The sequence below is a fragment of the Mirounga leonina genome, unplaced genomic scaffold (assembly GCF_011800145.1).
Source record: "Mirounga leonina isolate KUSES-001 unplaced genomic scaffold, KU_Mleo_1.0 Mir_53, whole genome shotgun sequence".
Taxonomy (NCBI): Eukaryota; Metazoa; Chordata; class Mammalia; order Carnivora; family Phocidae; genus Mirounga; species Mirounga leonina.
Genome location: NW_023270807.1, coordinates 19,041,481 through 19,063,135, shown reverse-complemented (window position 1 = coordinate 19,063,135; position 21,655 = coordinate 19,041,481). Strand labels below are relative to the sequence as shown.

At 43.7% G+C, this 21,655-nt stretch overlaps 1 protein-coding gene across 4 annotated transcripts in view; it reads left to right on the top strand.

Moving 5' to 3' along the window:
• The first annotated feature begins 7,765 nt into the window (after positions 1 to 7,765).
• Positions 7,766 to 21,655, top strand: part of ELOVL5 (ELOVL fatty acid elongase 5) — an 84,761-nt gene continuing 70,871 nt past the window's right edge. Inside the window, exons 1-2 of one of the 4 annotated variants that reach the window (XM_034991488.1) lie at positions 7,766 to 7,928; positions 21,268 to 21,375. The gene's annotated coding sequence lies outside the window, so the exon portion shown is untranslated. Of the gene's footprint in view, positions 7,929 to 8,498; positions 8,521 to 19,472; positions 20,480 to 21,267; positions 21,376 to 21,655 lie in introns of those variants that run through there. The other 3 variants (XM_034991489.1, XM_034991487.1, XM_034991490.1) reach the window with 3 other exon arrangements.

Here is a 21,655-nt window from a genome sequence, read left to right as displayed (position 1 = left end):
AATGAAAGTACAGTGTGTTATTCTTCTTATATAATGTGTGTGTCTGTTTTTCTGCTTGTGTTTTATTAGTTACTAACCTGCAACGCCTTAATTCAAAGCAATAAATGAAATGAAAATTTGAAGGACTTGACTAGCCCTCTGAGTTGAAAAATATGTATTGATGTTGGGCTGAGAATGTTGGTCCCTTCTAAGTAAGCTCTCATTCCACAGAGCAGTACCTTGCTTTGTTTACCAAGTGGCCTGCCTTGATCTCTACCTCCTCCTTTTGAAATTTGGCAACCTACTCCCACATATGTAAATGTTTTCCTGTGATATGAGAAAAGCACATTGGGAAAGGCAACTTCTTATAATTAAAATATTGACATAGTTATCAAAATACGAGCCATACATTGATTGTTCCGACAAGTAAATAAACTTTATTTCGATTATTCTCTGATTCTGGTTGTTTGTTTGTTTTTTTAAGATTTTATTTATTTATTTGAGACAGAGAGAATGAGAGACAGAGAGCATGGGAGGGAGGAGGGCCAGAGGGAGAAGCAGGCTCCCCGCCAAGCAGGGAGCCCGATGCGGGACTCGATCCCGGGACTCCAGGACCATGACCCGAGCCGAAGGCAGTCGCCTAACCGACTAAGCCACCCAGGCGCCCTCTGATTCTGTTTTAAAAAGTAAAACTCTTGATTTATCTGCATTAGTTGTCTATTGTTTTGTAACAAATGATCCCCAAACAGTGGCTTCAAATGATATTTTTTTCTGTCAAAGTTTCTATAGGTGAAGAATTGGGGCATTGCTCACTTAACTGGGTTTTATGTTTCAGGGTTTTCACAGTCTACAAGATATTGACTGGACCTGGAGTCATCTTAAGGCTTTGCTAAGGAAGGAGGCATTTCCAAGTTCACTCATGTGCTCATTGGCAAGATTCAGTTCCTTGTGGGCTATCATACTGAGGACCTCAGCTCCTAGATGTCAGTTGGCCAGAGGCCATACTTAGTTTCTTGTTTTGTGAGCATGTCCAACATGGCACATTTGCTTCATCAAAGTATGCAATCCAAAAAGCTGGACAAAGAGTGCCAGTAAGATAGCAGTCAGTTTTTTCCTAAACTAATCTTTGAAAGCCATTCCATTATTTTTGCCATGTTCTTTCCATCTGTTAGGAGCAAGTTACTAGGTCCAGCCCTTGGGCATGAAGATCAGGTGCGAGAGATCACTGGAAGCACTTTCAGAAGTTGCCAATCACAGGACACCTGGGCGGCTCAGTAGGTTAAGCATCTGCCCTTGACTCAGGTCATGATCCCAGGGTCCTGGGATCGAGTCCTGCATTGCGCCCCTTGCTCAGCTGGGAGCCTGCTTCTTTCTCTACCTGAAGCTCCCCCTGCTTGTGATCTCTCTCTCTCTGACAAATAAATAAAATCTTTAAAAAAAAAAAGTTCCAGTCATATTATCAGAGCACATTAAGCTGATGAAATGAATTTGGGACTCTAAAAGTCTTCCTTGCATACCGTGAAACAGCTTCTTATGTCTTATTTGCTGTCTTTATCATGAAGAAAGTAAATGGTCTTTTGAGAGTGTAGTTCAGTAAACTTTTATGTCTACTAAATATCTGGCATAGCCCAAAGCTAGAGGAACAAAGATGATACATGACACATTTTCTGGCCTTGAGTTGGGGCAGAGAGATATAAGCAAATAATTATAATATTAATATTATAAGTGATAATAAAAAAAAAAAAGACCTGCACAGAGTGCTCCGATTATGGGGAGAATAGGAAAGAAACATTCTGTTCTAGGTCACATTCAAGGAAGCAAAAAGGGTAGGAGGGGTAGAGACAAAAAAATCAAGAAAAGACTATAGTTTAAGACTATGTAGAAGTTAATCTTATTGATCAGCAAAATGCAAAAGTAATGACATACTATTATACCTTTTATTTCTAGACTTTAAATAGCCTAAAATTGCCTCAGTTTTATGCATCTAGGGTATCTAACAGCTTTTTAAATTTTATACCTGAGTTCATTTTATTGAGATACATCTGACAGAGTGCAGTGTGTCATTTAATCATTCCGATTAGAAGACAATCTTGTAATGCTCTTTAGTTGAAAGAGAATTGACTCAGTGAAACTAACCTTAGGGAATACACTTAAATTTGAAAAAAAAAATGTGCTTCACAGTCAGATGCCAAGAAATAGTTTGCAAAAATAATTGAACTGCCACACACACTTGTAGATTTTCAGGTGAGTCTCATGATTCATTCACTCTCGGCAAACAGTGAACTTGAGATTGTGAAAAGAAATTGTATGACCAGTTTTTGCCATATAAGGGCATGTCTGATATTGCAAGTGCACAAAAGCAAGGCCTTTTGTAATACATATAACTAAAATATCACATGATCTTTAGCATGACTAAATCATATATGATATGATAACCTTCTGATATGGAGAACCTGTTTTGTGAATGACAGAATAAGGGCAAAGCATATTCTGTAGCATATCACCAGTACCAAAATCATAAGGAGCACTTGCAGAACACACTGCTTAACCAGAACATATTCCTCAACAATAGACACCACATGGCTGCTCTTGGCCAGTTGCACATGATTTTTGGCTAGAAGTTTGGTTATTGTCTGCTTTTGTCTACTCCCTAGAAATCTTTAACTCTTTCATGTGTTAAAGAATTTTAAAAAATCAAGTTATGAACGTTATGAAATAACCAGCAAAGTAAAAGACACATTGAGAATCTGTACTGGTTTAAAATCTTATCTTTAACATAGCTAAGCATTTGAAGAAGTTGAGAAATGAGATTTGAATTCCATCTTAATATTAAAAGTAAATATATAGTATGTCAGACAATGATAAGTGCTAAGGAGAAAAATTAAGCAGTGTAAAAAGTTTCCAGAATTTGGGAGGCAGGGAGGGAGATGTTGCAAATTTAGAGAGTTTAAGGAGAACTCTCTAGGAAGATGATATTTAGAGAGATCAGAATGGAGCAAGAGTGTAAGTCTTGGAGATTTTGGGGTGAGATTATACTAGGCATGGTGGAAGAGTAAGGATAAAGGCCCTGAGGCAAGTCTAGTGCTAAGGAGGTGATTGCAGGTAGAAGACAAAGTAGCTTTAGAAGGTCAGAGAAATGGTACAGGTGCTAAGTCATGAAGCACCTTATAAGCTATTGTAAGAGTTTTGATTTTTACTCTTTTTTTTTTTTAAGTTTTATTTATTTATTTGAGAAAGAGAATGAGATAGAGAGCATGAGAGGGGGGAGGGGCAGAGAGAGAAGCAGACTCCCTGCTGAGCAGGGAGCCCGACGTGGGACTCGATCCCAGGACTCCAGGATCATGACCTGAGCCGAAGGCAGTCGCTTAACCGACTGAGCCACCCAGGCGCCCTTGATTTTTACTCTTAAATGAGATGAGAGGTTGATCGATGGTTTAAGTACACAAGTGACACCATCTGGCTTTGGTTTTAAGAGGATCACTCAGGCTGCTGGGTTGAAAATAGACTGCAGGAGGCAAAAGCAGTAGAGGTCCAGGCTATTGGAAAATTCTGGGCAACAGTTTATGGTAACTTAAACCAGTGGTTGTGGTAAACTTGGTGAAAAGTAATAAGATTCTGGATAAATTTTGAAGATCGAGTAGACAGAATTTACCTGATGCATGCATGTAGGATGTCAGAGGAAGACAGAAGCTAAACATAACTCTAAGGTGTTTGGCTTGAGAAACTGAATGAATAGAGTTGTCATTTACAAAGCTGGGGAAAACTATGGATTTGAGGGAGAATCAAGAGTTCATTTTTTATTATTTTCAGTTTGAGATGCCTTTTAGACATCTAAGAAAAGTCATTAATAGGCAGTTACGTATATAAGTCTAGACTTCAGGAGAATATACATTTGGGAGAAATACATTTGGGAGTCAGTAGAGATAGAACCCAAAGTCATGAAAGAGGATGATAATAATGCCTAGGAAGTAAATGTATATAGAGAGGATTGAGGACACAGACCCCTTTCATTGTCCAGTTGCTCCTGGATAGAGTACTAAAAAGTATATAAAAGGAAGTGGAGAAGAAAAACTAGAGAATCCAGAAATAGTTCAAATTGTTCATTCATTCAACAGATATTTATGAGCATCTGCTATTTGCCAGAGGTTCTACCAGCCATTGGGAAAACATGGTAGACCAGGCATGGGCAGTGCCTTCAAGTAGTTCACACCCATCAGGATGAACACTCAAGGACAAGAATAGAGATAAATCCCAGTACAATGAAGAGGAGTAGCAGCAGAGTAACAATGGAAGTGTAGAAAAGATTCCTTGTTCTGGGGAGGAAAGGAAACTGCCTTTAATCTATCTGCCTCTAACAAAGACAAGTCAGGCCAATGGGAACCCCTGGCAACAAGGTAACAGAAAATACAAATTAGCAGATAAGAAAAAAGTAAGATCATCGAGAAGGGGGGGGGAGTAGGAGCCAACAGAGACTTCATAGTGAGATCCTTAGCATAAACTAGCTTATGCTTGTCCTATATTTTAGTCAACTTTCAAATGTCCAGAGGCAAACATAGACTTATGCCTTGTCTTAAAAGACAGGTTTCATTATGTTACACAAATACCTCCTAAGCACATAAAGTATTTCATCCTGAAATGAAACAAGTCTCATTAATAAGAATTGTATTCTAATGAAACTTTCAATTGTATTTCTTTTTTTTTAAGATTATATTTTTAAGTAACCTCCACACCCAACGTGGGGTTCAAACTCACAACCCTGAGATCAAGAGTCACATGCTCTACTGACTGAGCCAGCCAGGCACCCCTCAATTATATTTCTTAATTCAACTACAGATGCTATAAAAATGGAACATATTTCCCAGGATGTTAAATACTTTCTTTCTCAAGAGCAATATTGATATTGCAAGAGAGGGAACACAAGCAGGGGGAGTGGGAGTGGGAGAGGGAGAGGCAGGCTTCCTGCGGAGCAGGGAGCCCGATGTGGGGCTCGATGCAGGGCTCGATGCAGGGCTTGATCCAGGACCCTGGGATCATGACCTGAGCCGAAGGCAGATGCTTAACAACTGAGCCACCCAGGCGCCCCTGAAGTAACTTTCCAATATGCTTGGAAGTGTGTGGTTGGAGGAGATTTCAAACCATCGATGAAAACTAAGAGCAGAAGGAAAAATGCTACCAGAATTTAAAAATAAAGTAGGAGGAAGAAGACAAAAAGGAATAAAATAGTTAACTATTTAATGAAAACAATTCAACAATCACTTCTTGGGGACTATCGTATGGTTGTTGTAAAGAAAAAGGCAAGAGTTACAGGGTTTTTTACCGCACCCTACCTGGGTTTACTCTTGATAGGTTGGTTATAAGGACTGGGATGGCTCCAGCACAGTGTCTAGAACCTGGTTGGCCAAGAATCTGATTCTGACACTAATTAAAATACTTTTCTTGAATGCTGATATTGAATTTTAGGCATTCTTTTGATTTATTTTGGAAAAAAAACCCCACATTCAAGTCAGGGAGTCATTTCAGTTCTACTGCTTTCCTTAAAGCTTTATCCATGAATGTGACAGTGCTGCAATCTACAATAATTCATACTGTGGTCATGGTAGTTTACACTGTATGGTGTAAGATGAGCTGCAGGCTGGGGGGAGGGGGGGAATTCTCCCTAAATCATATATGTATTCAGAAACTTAATTCTCCAGCTGGAGGAAGAAAGAGAACATGACTTTACTACCTTGGGTTTAAGAAGAATCAATAGTCCTGGGACACGATCTGACAGAGGGTTGGAAATATAGAACAGAAAATGGAAGCACCAGAGGGATGATGGTGATAGTGAGTAAGAATTCACTCATTCACTCACTCAAAACATGTTTACTAGGCTCTTATTATATATCAGGGACTGTACTGAGATCTGTGGATAAACAGTGAGCAAAATTCAACATGTTTCCCCTTCAAATGGAGTTTAAACCTGAAGTGGTGGTCTTTAAAGTGGGGGTACAAGCTTGAGCCAGATGGTACAGTCGGGAAACAACATGCATAAAATATTAGAACTTGGTAGTTACTTTTGCCTTAACATAAGAAAAAATATTAAATGTATGATTTGACGGTTATATAAGTCCATAATTAAAAATAAACACAAATATTTTGGCAGTACAGGCTTAAAACATTTTACTGATACGTGAGCACAATAAAAACAACTGAGTGTATTGTAAAACTTGAGATTTTTGGAATACCAAGTTAAATTTGAAACTTTTAAAACTAGGAAAGAACTTGGATAGGGCAACAGAGAGCTGAACCAACTCTGGCCTTGGGTTGCTAGCAGAAGAGTGAAGAATAAATAAAATATCTTTGCCGGGGCGCCTGGGTGGCTCAATCGTTAAGCATCTGCCTTCGGCTCAGGTCATGATCCCGGGGTTCTGGAATCGAGCCCCGCATCGGGCTCCCTGCTCAGCGGGAAGCCTGCTTCTCCCTCTCCCACTCCCCCTGCTTGTGTTCCCTCTCTCGCTGTATCTCTCACTGTCAAATAAATAAACTCTTTAAAAAATAAATAAATAAAATATCTTTGCCAAACTCTTCTATGCTTCTAGCACATGCTTTTCACATGTCCCTTATCAGAAATCTTAGTTAATCTGTGTTATCTCGGTTTCCCTTGTAGCATTTACCACTGCATGGTGGTTGTTTCCTGACTGTATCACTTTACAGGCAGAGTGGTTCCTTCAAGTTTTTTTTATTCCTAACACCTAGCATCTTATTTGACAAACTGAAGCCACTCAGTGTTTGTGGAATTGAACAATTGACTATCAAAAGTCTCAATTATTTGTGTATGTTTAAATAACCTAATTTGTATACAGTTTGTACACCTATGTTCTCACTGCAATGGCCCAGTGCCGGGACCACAGCTGGTACCTGATAAACACTAAATTGTGATTATGTAAAAGAATTTGCTTACATTAAATGGTTGACCATGCTGCGTCAATGGACATGTAGTAAGAGGGCGCAAGGAGAAAGGCTTAATTTCTGGGGTTTGATATAGGGAAAGTGTGAAATACTAGGATGACAAAGCCCTGAAGTTACTCAACACCAGTGAAAAACAGCGAGGATCTATTTGTGTGCCTTGAGCACAAAGCACTCTGCCTTAAGTGCTTACAAATGTCTAGCTGAAAAGGCGTCACTTACTTCACCACCTCTCCTCCTTTTAAAAGCCTCAGGAATAATTCCTAGAGTAGAAATGAAGTTGGTAGTGACCTCTGAGGAAAAATAAGAATCCCCAAGAAAAATCACAGTAAACCTACCACAAGGGAGCCAAGCTATAACATCAATTTTGAGCGCTTTTCGCTGTTGCCTGGTTCAACTGCAGACCTTCGCTCCGGTGGTCTCCGTAGGTATTTAACCCTTTCAGCTAAAACCAAGGAAAACTGGATCCCTTTCAGAATCAAAAAGGAGATGGCTCCGAAAGTGGGCTTCTTGCCGTCCACATGCGGCCACACAACCTTGCCCAGCCTGGCTTTCAGAGATTCAGAGTTCAGGGCATTAGGAACTTCACCGCTGCTATTGCGCAGGCTCTGCGTTCCACGCAGGCTTATTAGGAAGAAAGGGGGGGAAAAATTGCCCGGAGACACGTGAACCCGAGGGCACCAACCCGGGCTTTGGCTCCCCACTGCTTCGGATTCTGGAATTTACAATCACGAAAGTTCTATTGTCTCGCTATTGGCTCCAGGGCCGCATGACATCATAGCGCTTGATTCAGCCTTCGGGCCCCGATTGGCTGGCCGCGCCATTGTGACGTCACGGTCAGCCCACGTTCTGATTGTAGATACCCGGCGCCTTCCTCTTCCCATCGCGGCGGTTCCTCGCTACCGGTGCCTCCCTCTAACATCCTCCGCGGCTCCGTTGGCCACGGGCGCTCCTGCAGCCGCCGCGCTGCTTCTCAAAGCTGCTGCTGCCCCTCGGACTACGAGGTAAGCCGTCAGCTCCTGGAAACTTCTGCCGGGGGCCGCCGCTCGGCCATGACACCCGCGCGAGCGCGCGGCCCGGACGCGAGGGCTGCGAACCGCGGTTAGGACCGGACCCAGGGCAGAGTTACGGCTGCCGGCGCGGCCCCGCGCTCGATCCGCGTGGAGGAGAAGCCCGGCGGCTCCGGCGGGCCCCAGCCCGGCTCCCCGGGCACCGACGGCGGGCGCGGGAGCGCGGTGCCCGCCGCCAGGGTGAGGCTGGGCGCCTCGGGAGTTCCCACCGTGCTGCAGTCTCACCTGTTCGGCGAGGGGAAGCATCCGGCGGGCATGTTTGCACGCTGACAGGCGCCGCGGGGACCCACGCTGTGCCCAGACCGCAGGCGGGAGGGATGGCTCTCAGCTCGAGTCCGCCCTCCCTGTCGGGATGAACTCGCGGATGGGAAGTGCAGGGAAGCGCCCTCCGGAAGGGCGAGTGCGCTCTCGGGGCAGAACGAAACGTCACTGAGTTCGGAGAACCTCTGTCGGGTCGCGGGTCGGTTCGGCACCGAGAGCCAGGGCGCGCCCTCCCTCGCCCGGCGCGGAGCTCGTGGAGCCGGCGGTGAGGGGACTCTCGGCCTTTCCTTTTTCCCCTTCCTCTCCTCGCGTCTGCCTGCCGGAGGGAAGCCCGCCAGGTCAGGGCCACTCGGGTTTTATTAAAACCAGAGAACAGCAGCCCGGCGGTACTCGGAGAGGGATGAGGCCGGCAGGGAAGCGGGGGGGGGGAGGGGACCCGAGGGCGACCTGGGCGGCCCTTTGGGGAGTCCCAGCGCGGGAGCGGCGGGCCGGGAGGGAGGCGCGCGGCGCGGGAGCGGCTCTGGGGCGGCGAAGCCCTAGGGTTGTGGCTGTTAAGACTTGTAAGGAAAAGTGCCCTTTTACAGTTTCCACGCTTGTAAGATTCCCTCCTCTCTGCCGCGTCTGTCCCCGCGTCCGGGTGTGGGGGCGGGGGGAGTCGTGCCTGGAGGAAGAGTTGTTCTTTTTAAACCGTCTCTTGCAACCGTTCCGTGCTCTTGCACTTTAAGGGTGATGGTTTCCCCTTCTCACGACTATAGTTAAGCTCATCTCCCCGTTTCTTGATTGCAAATTTGTAGAATGCATTATGCCAACTTTGGTGCTCCGGGAGTACGATTCTTCCATACCTGGGGATCCGGTATGGAAGAATCCGGTGCCTGACTTATTAGCTGGGCTGGGGAACCGAGAGGTGCCAGCGGTGGGCGGGGGGATTGTGGCCAGGAAGCAACCTTAATTATCAAATAACGGACCCGTGGCAGGAAGTGCTTTTTAGGGTTGTACGGAAGAGCTAATGTTGGCTTGTTAGATTTGGTAACTTGTTCACCTAACTGCTTGGTAGATAACCTGTTGGTTTGCACTTGTTTTGCTTGCACATCTCAGCCAACAGCATTTGGTGCAGAATCTGCAGATACCGACGTAGCCGGTTTTGCATTCGATGGCTGTGGACGAACACTAACTTTACATCTTCGATTAGGACACGAGTGAATCACTTTTGTAGTCAGCTCAGATGCTGCCTGGGATTCTCCCGGAAAGCTCCGCACTTGAAGGAGAAATGTCGCTCATGGCCCTTTTTAGGTTCTTACCCCAGATTATAACTTCTCATTGCCGGGAGCTTTTCTTGTACCGTTTCTCTTTTTGCATTTTCATTCCTCTTCCATTTCTAACTGAAGACAAAAAGGAAAATGTTATTGATGGCTACAGATGGCTAATTTTATAGAATATGGAACTTCGCTGAAAAGTGAAAGTAGAAAGCATATTAAAATGTGACAGATTTTTCAAGAAAAGTGCCTTATGACTTCAAATACTGTCCTCATTCCCTTAACCCAATTTTCTTATGTATAAATGGGTGTTTTCTGTTGCAGAATTTTTACAGATTTCAGGAGCTACAAATGAAAGCTCGGCTTGGGGTCCACCAAATAGTGGTTTAATAAATGCTTCCTTATTTTTCTTCCTGGGGAAGGGGCAGTGAGATTTAGAGGATGTAGCCAAGAATAAATCTCAAGAATCTCAAGTAACTGGGAAAATATTCAAAACTTTAGGTTTTCACAGGTACAAATTCCGGTATCCCTATGAAGTCACTAGGATTTGTTCAGTCGGCTGTGTGCCATCTATGTAACTCTGTTACACTTTAACTTAAAAATCTAACCTAGTCAACCTAACAGCTTGTCATCTTTCAGATCTACCTAAAATCTATTCCCTTCCCTTTTTTTCTAGATGCCTTTTTTATTCATTGACTTATCAGTTACGTGTACTTTGTGTATGTTAGGAGAGGTTATATACAAAGTTGAATGACACAGTTCTGACTCCAAACGTCTTCCTGAATTACTTGATGTGTTAATCCTTTCATACCCATACTAAATCTATGCCTTGGACTAAAAAGGGGTCAAACACAGATTTCTGGAGGACTTTCGTGAGGATGTCTGGGAAAGCTTTATGTGGCAGAGCTATCTATGTTAGACATATCAGTGCTTACCACTATAAGATTGGTTAGGATGCTTTCAGTACAGGAAACAGAAAACCTGACTCAAATGGGCTTAAATGACTACCTGACTTGAAAAATCCTCAGGGCAAAACTTTCTATCCATAGTCCATAGGCTGGTTTTGCAAGATGACTGCCAGCAACGATCTGGACCCCCATTAACATACTCTCATGTAGGCACTTCACTTCCCACCACCTTTCAAAGAGGGTCCTTGGCTTTGAGGTGATTAACTTAAACCTGGTTACTTGAAGTAATAACTAAAACAATGGAAATCTGATAACCTGGGAGACCCATCCCAGAACTGAGGAAGTGGATTTAAATCTCACCTCACCTATTGGGCTGCTACCATACCTTCAGTGAGGGCCAGTGTGAACATGGGGGAAGTCAGCCACATTGTGAACTGTAAGGGCCTCCAAGATGTCAGTACTAAAGAGATGATTGGATTAAAGTAGGTAGAATTGAGTCTACATTTGAATGTAGCCTTAAATGTCATAGAGGAATCTTACTGATTTGAAGAGATAGGACAGGCATTCCAGGAGAGAAGGAGTTTGGAGAGCAAACATCTGTGGAATCACTGGGCAAAAAGCAAGTAGCCCAGTTGGCTGAAGCTGATAGTACAGAAGTGGAAGAAAAGGTTAGAAAGACAAGTTGTTGATGATAATAATGGCTGTTTATTACTGAGCTCTTATTATGTGTCAAACCCAATTGCTATTCCAATTGCTATTAATTGGTACCGTGAGCCTTCCCACTTTACAGATGAAGAATTGGAGGCTTAGCGAAGTTTAGACACTTGGCCAGGGTCACAGAACATTCGAGTCCAGGTCATCTTGAGCCCCTAGCCTGCCCTCTCTCCTGAGGTTACAGAGTGGCACTGAAGCTTTTGAACTAGGAGTACATTATGAATGCAGTGCTCCAGGAGTATGACTCTTACCAGAATGTGTAGGATGGATTGGCTTGGACGGATGCTAGGACGGTGGAGATGGTTTGGGAGGCTGTTAGAGGTGGCCAGGGCAGTGAGAATGCCCCAGGTGGCGCTACAGCCATGAGCACAGGCTGGAGAGAGCAAATTAATTGTATTAGATTATTTCTAGGATAAGACCTATGAGACCTGGAGACCAATGGATTTGAGGGCCAACAAGACGAAGAGCACTCATAAGACTGAGTGGTCAAAGAAACGTGGTGTTATAGAGGAAGAAAAAGGAAGCTTTGCAATCAGGTGTAATATGCAAATGGCCCAGATACATATCTGGACAAGCTGCTTCGCGGCACACACACACACATACACACACACACACACCTCTGTTGGCCACTTTCTTTTTGTTGCCCTTCTACAACTACGTGTTTCCCCATTTTATCCATTTTCGGAGTTGTTCATATTTTAACATATCTTGGTAGAGATGCAGGTTATAATCCGTGACCTCTTAAAATCACTGCAGGCACTTCACACATTAATATTACTGAAATCGGGATGCTTCTCAACTTTTAATGAAGTATCATTGGTGAGAGTAGGAAAATCCAGTATTGATAAAGCTCATGCAGCTGGAGCCAGAAGTAAGAACCAAGGCTTCTGGGGGCGCCTGGGTGGCTCAGTTGGTTAAGCGACTGCCTTCAGCTCGGGTCATGATCCCAGAGTCCTGGGATCGAGTCCCACATCGGGCTCCCTGCTCTGCGGAGAGCCTGCTTCTCCCTCTCCCACTCCCCATTTGTGTTCCCTCTCTCGCTGTGTCTCTGTCAAATAAATAAAATCTTTAAAAAAAAAAAAAAAAAGAACCAAGGCTTCTGGGCTCTATCCATCAGCTGACTTACCCAGCTTGCGTAACAGATAGGAAAATCAGTGATGCCTCATGATACAGGATTATAGTAAAGCACATACATAATTCTTTATTACAACTGAAGTAATTTGAGAAGATGGGAAGGCATAGTTGTTTAAGTAGGGGGGCCTCACCCTTGTATAGAACCTGGCTGCCATGGCTTCCTATCCTAACTTGCCACCAACCAAGAGAAAGTCAACTCTGGGTATTGGTCTTTTTTTCTTTAAAAGATTAAGGCGACTTCCAAGAACTAAAATTTTTTATTTTCACTTTTGCCAAAAGCAAATCCCTTGTCTGTTTGACTAGGGGTAGAGAGTGGAAGTTGAAAGCATTTAGGTCTTAGAAAAGCAATGTCAAAATCAGTGATGGAAGTTACAATTTTCTCTTTAAGGGGTTAAGTTTAACTGCTGGACGCGTTCTGGCCTAGCAAAGTAAATTGTTTAGGAAGGTAACCTGACCTAATTTTGAGTATTTGTAATGGAATCTCCCCCCCACTCACCCACACATATCCCCGATGATCCCCCTTTGAACCCATAAATGTTATCATTAGCAAACTGTTTGGTTCCCACTGGGCTCCTGCTGGCGTATTTCCTCAATGGGAATTTTTTTTTTTTTTTTTTTTGACTCGTGTGTATTTCCTTTGAGATTTGTTTGGTTCAGAAAGACTAAATTCCCACCCTTCCTCCTCCCCAGGCCCCTGCCATTTGTGTTTGAAGTACAGTGATGTGTAACCATCTTTCTTAAATTAGACATTTGTACTTTTGTTTGATGTCTTTGCTGACAGGGATTTAGGAAATCATTTCTTTTTAAAAAATGTTTTTAGTGCTGGTACTGTCATGCTTTCTCTCGTTAGGAGAATAACCATTTTCTTGAAACACCTGCAATTTCTAAGTATAATCCTTCTACTACGTTAGCACCCTCCTGCTAGCACATGCTGGTTACAGTTTCCATCTCCATGAAGTTGCCCTTTCCTGTCCCCATTGTCAACAATTTCACCCTGTCAGGACAATCTTTATAAGCCCATACTAAAAAGACCTAATTAGGACGCCTGGGTGGCTCAGCCATTAAGCGTCAGCCTCCGGCTCGGGTCATGATCTCAGGGTCCTGGGATCGAACCCCGCACCGGGCTCCCTGCTTGGCGGGAAGCCTGCTTCTCCCTCTCCCGCTCCCCCTGCTTGTGTTCCCTCTCTTGCTGTGTCTCTCTCTGTCAAGTAAATAAATAAAATCTTAAAAAAAAAAAAAAAAAGACCTAATTAAAGCCATGCTGAAGAATTGGCCATTCAGGTCTTTATTGTATCTGTTATGCTGAACCCCAGAGTACCTGTTCTCCTCTTGTCTTGGCATAGCAAATGCTACTACAGAGTAATTGTTATGAATTTCTCTTTCCCCAAAGAATAGTTCTCATGATACCAAATTCGATAATTATTCATTTACTTCTCTGGGAGTGTGGCAGTGTGGTGTATGTCCCCAGGCGGTAGTGTTCAGGGTACTTCTGCTCCAGTCTTTGGCAGAAGAAATAAATTACTTTTATATTTACAGAAGTTGTTACCTCCATCTGCCGTTTTTGTGAGCAGATATGAACCTCTGTGAAAATTTGAGTTTGCTTTCTTACAGAACTTCTAAATATTTACTGTGGATCTGAGGTACATTTATAAGAGCGTCTAGTATGTTTTGTTTTGTTTTAAGTAAGCAAAGTTGTGGGAAGTGAATTAAAGCAGCTGCCTTTCAGGTTAGCAGCCACACATCTGGATGGGGTTCCAACTCTGCCCCTTATGACTGGGTAGAACTTGGAGGTGGTAATACCTGTGCCTACTTTGGAAGGGTGTTCAAACCGTCAGTATTAAATATGAAAGTTAAGTAGGGGACTGCATTTGATGATCATGGTAAAAAGATCTCTCTATTGTATAGGATGTCCTTTGAAGCACTGTTTGTAATAACGAAAGATTGTAAGATACAATTGTAAGATACAATAACAAAAGATTGTAAGATACAATTGTAAGATACAGATGTCCTTCAGAAGAATAAATTACAGCTGGGCAATGGAGTACTTTGCAACTTATAAAAAGAATGAGCCTATTCTGTGCGTGCTGAATATAGCTGTTCAATAGCACATGCTAGGCACTTTTCTAAAGTGCTCTACCGATACTTATTTTGGCCTCACAAAACCCCAGAAGGTAGATACCCCAATTTTACAGATGTGGAAACTAAGAAAGGTGAAGTGACCTGTGCAAGGCTGCACAGCCACTAGCTGGCAGAACCAGGTTTCGAATCCAGGCAGTCTGGCTATAGTCCGCTCTCAGCCATCCTGCCACAGGAAGCCTCTGAGACCAGGCAGGCATCTTTGCATTTGCAGCTCTAGACAGAGAACTAGAGGAAACAAAGTTGAGTTTCTTATTCATCATTACATTCTGAGAGGTTGACAGTATAACCAATATAGAACTTTTGACAATAACTAAACAAAGGTTTAGACAAAGAAAGCTAATTCTTAACATTTATCATCAGTCTTGAAAGGGTAACCTTTTGTTTCTTCTCCGAGTCCTTTTTTCAGAATTCTGCAATCAGGTAATCAGAAGCACAGGTACTGTGTAGCTCTGGAAGAGCTCTAGAATCATTGGTGTAAAAAATCCGTGCTCAAAAGCTCAGGTGCCAGTAGGCTGGACTGGTGTGGCTGGCCATGGGCATCCAGCATCAGTTTCCTTACCTGGCCTCAGCTGCAGCTGGTTTGATTTACAAGGCGTATAAGACCTGAGAGGTGTGGGCTGGGAGGGAAGGGCACCCAAATCCTCTAGGGAGCCTCTGTCTCCAGCTTGTCTGATTTCCCTTGGACTGAGGTGTAAGTCATGTGCAGTTTGAAAACATCTAGTAGGTCATTCTGACACAGGGCCCCTTAAGGGCCACCTGTTCAGGCTCAAGATAGACACGTTTATCACCACCCTTAGTTCTCTTGGGATTATTAGACTCTCTTAGAACTTTTCATTTTCTTTCTGGGTGTGGGTCAGTAGATCTAACAACATTATGATGGTTATGGGTACCACAATTCCTAAAACAAGAGAATCACAAAATTCAGAGTGGCCTACATATTAACATGGACTGTGACCAGGTGGTAACTCTTGGCTTTGGACACACTCTGTAGAAGAGATGAATAAATGATTACTACATTGTGTTTACTTTTAAAAATGCCACATTGTGACAAACTTCTCTTTTTTTAGATTTTTTTTTTTTTTTTAAATTAGAGAGAGTGAGCACAAGCAAGGGGAGGGGCAGAGGGAGAGGGACAAGCCGACTCTTCATTGAGCAGGGAGCTCACACGGGGCTCGGTCTCAGAATCCTGAGATCATGACCTGAGCCGAAGGCAGACGCTTAACCCACTGAGCCACCCAGGCGCCCCAAACTGTGTGTGTGTGTGTGTGTGTGTGTGTGTTTTAACACATTTGAACTCTGCCTCTCCCTCTCCTCATTCACCTCCATACACAAGTAACATTTGTAAAATGTGGGTGTTTGGATTCAGTTTAAACAAAGAAATGTGTTTTCATGTCACGTGCCTTACTTATGTTACACAGGCTCGAATTTAAATCCTTCAAGACTTCTCCTGGGGGTTGCATAACCTATCTTTGTAAATTATATTTTTCCACCCTCTTTTAATTTCAACCAAGGCTATGATGCTGCTTTTGTGTATTCATATGAATTAGCTTGAAGAACATGATAATTTACTTTGAATATTCAAGTAATCACATCAGTTAAGAGACTGCAATCAGATAAGAATTATAAGTAGCTGCCTGTAGCAGAAAAGCTTAAAAGCCCCTTAAATGTTTATCTCCCAGCTATTTGCAATTGGCAGTCTGACTTAGATGTTTAGGAATATGAAGCATTTCAGAGACGCTTTAAGCTTAGTCTTTAAGATAGCCATTGGAGGCATGCAAAAGATCTGGATGTCCATGATGGACTTTGGCCATTGATTTTCTTGAAGCATGCTTGCAGAGGAGACAGTGGTTGCCCTGTGAAACAGGTCAGAGCTTCTCCAAAGAGCCCCTTAAACACAGTATCTCAGGACTTCCATGTCCCAAGGAGAATGCTATAAATACTATGCTTGCTTCCTCTTCAGATCAGCTCCTTTTTGTTTACTTGGCAAGGAGTGGTAGGTTTGCAATAGGCTCAGTGGCCCCAAAGGATAACGGCTATGAATGCAGTACACAGTGAGAGGGGTGCTTTTCACTGAGCCTTCGTACAGAGCTTCATGCTTGAGTTTATCATCATTTTGAGAAATGGGACTGGCATATTTTAAAGGGCTTCCCAAAATTCAAGATTTAGGTGAGTAATTGCAAAGTATTGTTGGAAGACCAATCTCAGTGGGTGATATACGTGGCCATAGGTTTGACTGTCCACCCAATTTCCATCTCATTTCTTTCTAATCCACCTCTTCTGAGCTTCAGACTCCACTTCTCATCAGCTAGGTTCACCTGGATGCCCTCCAAACCTCTCTGCCCTGTTAGCCAGCTTGGTCAGGAGCACCACCATCCACCAGTTTGCCCAAGCCTTCGAGCTGGCAGTGGTGTCTGGGTCCTTCTCTCTCATCAGCCATGTCCTTCCTTCCCCCACTCTAGCTGTCAGTCACCAAGTATTGTCCTTGCAGGCTCCTCTCTGTCCCTCTCTGCGGCCCCTTCCCCTCCCATCGTCCAAACCTTGCAGCACTTTGGTTCCTAACTGGACAACTGTAGTTTCTCCCTGTCTCCTTCCTGTCGCCCCTATGGTCTGGTCCCTACTCTCTTGTCACAGTGTTATCCTGACATGTTAACAGGATCTTTCACTCCATCCTAAAAGCTTCATTTTCTCTCTCTCCGGGGCCGTTCTTGATCCAGCTTCATTTTCTGCCACTTTCCTGTGTGCACTCCTCACTCTCAACACACCACAGACTTCCATTTCTCCAAATATGCCCGTCTGTCCCCATCTCTACTCTGCACAGGCTGTATTTGAATGCCTCCTCACCAGGTGCTCCCCAGCAAAAACAATAAACACAAAAGTAAAGTGAATTTAGTAGCAGAAAAAGCCCTATTCTTCGTGAGTCAAATCCTCACACCCTAGAGCCTGTGATCCTTTTGATTGAATCAGATGTTCCCACCCCTTCCTGCTTGTTTAACCTTAGTTCTAATACCTAACCTTTGTGTGCCTCAGTTTCCTCATTCTTAATGTAAGAATGGCTTTTCCTGTTCTCTTTGCTCAGTGTCTGGCACGTTTATCTCTGTGTCCTCGGTACGTATAGACCATCAGGCAGGTGGTAGCTGTCTAGCAATTATTTGCATGACTGTGTCTCTAAAGATGTAGCTTTCAAGTATCAGTTCAGTAATCTGTGCTCATGGCTGTGTGGAGATGAGTGTACCTTGATAGCCTGAGAATGCATAATATTTCAGGAATGAGGAGCCCACCTAGCAGGGGACTGTGGAGAGCTGGCTTCCCTGCCTGTAGGGTTACCATTTCCTACTCCTAGCTGAGGGAGAAGAGCAGCAGTAACCCTCAGACCGTACAAATTGCCGGACCTCCCACTTAGCCAGGAGCAAAGGTGACACGTGTGATTATTTGCAGTTGGCAGTCTGTGTTTCATGTGTTCCAAGCGTTCATGTAGAATATGCCAGTGAGAGACCACACCTGTGGCACTGTGCCCAGGGAAGGAATAGAGTAAACTCTGGTATCTTGACATACAGCTATTTCATGATAAAATAGTGATGGAAGCTGACACACTTTTTTAACCTTATTTTGGTTGGCCACAACGTGGATTCCAGGTTGAAGTAGACTGTATAGGTTGGACAAAGCCTGCCTGTGTCAGTAGCCACACGATCATTAATTCATTGATCATTCACACTCCCTCACCATTGAGGAATCTTGTGTGCTACCCTCTGCTAAGGAGTATAGATCCTGCCGTGACACATGACCGTACACCCACTGGCAAAGAGATTATAATCCAGCGGAAGAGGTGAGGTGTGTACTTGAGTCAACATAATTATTGGTACTGTGGAAATGGCCATGTCTTTTACAGTAAGGTTTGGCTGTAAGTGATGCAGATTTTAAAACAATAGTGGCTTCAGCAGGGGGATCTCAAAATAAGGTAGAAGTTTATATCTCCCATAAAAGGTTGCAGAGGTGGTCCAGGACTGGTTTAACCATCCATAGGCTCACTGCTAGCTCACTGTGCAGCAGGTTTAGAGTGTGATAGCCCCATCTTCCAGCCAGCAGGCTGAAGGGACAAAGAAGGGGCAGAAGGGTCATCCATGCCTTCTCTTAGGGTAGGTTCCCAGAAACTGCCCCTAGATAATTTTGCTTGTCTCCTTGGCCAGAACTTAAACATGTGACTACATTAGCTGCAAGAGAAGCTGGAAAAGTCTCAGTTGATTCTGGCCATAAGCAGCTAGAAGTCCTGCTACTCTATACAGAAGTTAGGCAGTAACCCCCAATCTATACCACAGGTGGTAGATGAGTTTGACAGTCCTGCCCATGTGGAATTTAGATTCAGGGGGAGGATACTGACAAGTGAATAGGTGTCAATACTACAGTGATGGGAATTATGAGTTGAGTGCAGGGTGCCATGAGAACAGGAAGGACACCTAATTCATATGGGGAGGATCAGGAAAGGTTGCCTGGAGAATAAGCAGGAATCTGTCTGGTGGAAAGGAAATAGGCAGAGTATTCTAGCAGAGGCTCTGAGAGAGGGGCTGGGGGATGGAGGAGCATGTGAGGAACTGAAAAAGTCAGTGAGGAAAACCAGATGAGGATGCAGAGGCCTGATCACATGGGCCCTGGGGGGGCCACACTGAGGAGTTTGGACATTTTCCTGCAAGCTTTTAACTGGTTGTGAGGAGGTGAGTAACCAGAAAGATGCTTTTGGGGAGTGAGGAGCAGTACCAGACTGGAGGCAGAGATGATCCATCGGGAGGGAGTGCATTAATCCAGTCTAGATGACCAGAACAGTGGCTTTGGGGATGGAGAGAAGTGGGTACAAGTCCTGTCAATTTCATGGAGCTTAAGAACTGGGAAAGAGGGGCACCTGAGTGGCTCATTTGGATGAGCATCCGGCTCTCAGTTTCAGTTCAGGTCATGATCTCATGAGTCATGGGATCGAGCCCCAGGGCAGGCTCCAAGCATAGCCGGAGTCTGCTCAAAAGATTCTGCCCCTCCCCACACATTCTCTCTCTCTTTCTCCCCCTCTCTAAATAAATAAATCTTTAAAAAAAAAAAAAAAAAGGGAAAGAATTTAGAAATAACTTAGCCTGCCTTTTCACTTGACAAATGTTGAAAGTGAGGTTGAAAGTTGAAATAGCTTGCCCAGAGTCACCCAGCTAGCTGTAGAACAGCACCCAAAACTACCTCTGCCTAAACTTGTTCTCTTTTGTCACTGATGGATCTGCCAATTTGGCAGAACAGGGCATTGTGGGCTTCTGAGAAGGCAGAGATAAAGAGAAGCTAAGAGGCTTTGGATCTGGGTCTTAAGAAATGAGAATAATTTGCACAGGAGAATGGAGAGGGCCTCTGGATAGAGCAAATTACATGAGACTGTGGAGAATCCCAGGTGTGTTTGGTGCTCCTGAGTTCTGTAGTTTGAGTCCAGTGTAGGGTACTACAAGGAAGTAGTAGAAGATAATGCTGCAGAAGTATTTTGAAATCATGGAAGCCTTTAATGTAAGACTAAGTGGATTAGACTTAATTCTTTAAACAACAGGGAGCCAATTAACACTTGGTATCAAAGGACTTAGTGTGATTTTCTTGACAGCAAATTCTGCATTTTTTTTTTTAACTTTTGCCTGTCTTGGTGCATTGTATCAGGTGGTTGTGGTCAGCAGAATAGCAGCACCCCAAAGATGGCTGTGTCCTAATTCCCAGCACCTGTGAAGATGTTAGGTTACAGGGAAAGGGGAATTAAGGTTGCAGATGGAATTAAGGTTGTTGATCAGCTAACTGAAATAGGAGATTATCCCAAATTATCCAGGTGAAATCAGTGTAATTACAGGTGTCCTAAATTGTGGAAGAGCGAGGATAAGAGAACTAGAACAGTGGTGGTACAAGGAGACTTGGTCCAGTGTTGCTTGCTTTGAAGATGGATGAAGGGACCTTGAAACAAGAAATGAAAGCAGGAAGGATGATTCTCCTGTAGAGCCTCCAGAAAGTAGCACAGCCCTGCTGCCATCTTTGATTTTAGTCTGAGACTCATTTGAGACTCCTGATCTCCTGAAATGTAAGAGAAGTTTGTTTTGTTTTAAGCTCTTTAGTTTGTGGCTGTTTGTTACAGTAGCCATGGAAAACTAAAACAATGTTATTTGTTTGCCTAGTGAAGGAGAGCTGTGCTTTAAGAGGGATCAGTAGGACAGATCCATTTGTTACAGGGATTGGCTAGGAGGAAGTTCTGCAGGTAGAGAAGTGATGGGGTGAGCCTGGAAGGGGAGGGGGTTGGGGGAGGGGAGGCTGAAATTGCAGAACTTCTACAAGACCAGAGGCCTGGGTGGCCAGGTATCCAGGGTGGGTGAGGGATGGAGTGTACTTTCTCGGGGCTGGACTCCAGGGAAGGTTATAGAGCTGGTAACAGAAATATGGGGATCAGAAGGAAGAGAAGATTGTAAGAGAAGTATGATGAATTCAGTTTCTGGCTTACTGAGTTTGAGGTTCAGGAGCTTTACATGTGTGGAGGTGGAGAGAGAGCAGATGCAAACTGGCCCTCGATGTCTAGGATTGGGATGCAGGATTGGGTGTCACTGGTCATGATTTTTATCTGTACTGTTTCTTTAAATTTCTCCAGCGTAGAGACTCAGCAACCCTTGTAAAAAAAATCCAGTTGTTCTATTCCTTAAAATTAAGTTTTTCCTAGTGCTTTACCAAAATTATTTCTGCTGCCATTCGGATTCTATATACCCTTAAACTTTTTAATAAAGGCAATTAATACTAAATAAATAACCAATACATTTAAGTAAAATAAAAATAACATACTTCTGTGACCCTGTCTTGCATATTTTATGTTCTGTGCTGCAGGTCACCTTCCCAGAAGCCTCTCTGGTTCAGGTTGGTCTGTCACCGTGCTGGTCACTTGGGGTCCTATTTCCAGGTCCTGAAACTGTGAGATCTCCCTTACTGAGTCAGGTAGGATGGAACCCTAAGCAAAGCTTGGCTTGTGCTGGACAAAGAGACATGGATGCTTCTTGCTGTATCACTTCCATAGCTGTTTTAGAAGTATCAATTTGCTGTTGAACTATGTATACACCTATTTTAGGCGTGGTTACATCCTGAAAGTTCTTGGTTTCCAAATTCCTTTGTTCTTCATAATGAGCTTGGTTGTAGGGATTGAAATTACAGCCTGTTTCCTGAGAAATGGGAGAGAAACTATTTCAGGGCAACTGTAGAACGTATTGAGATGACAGAT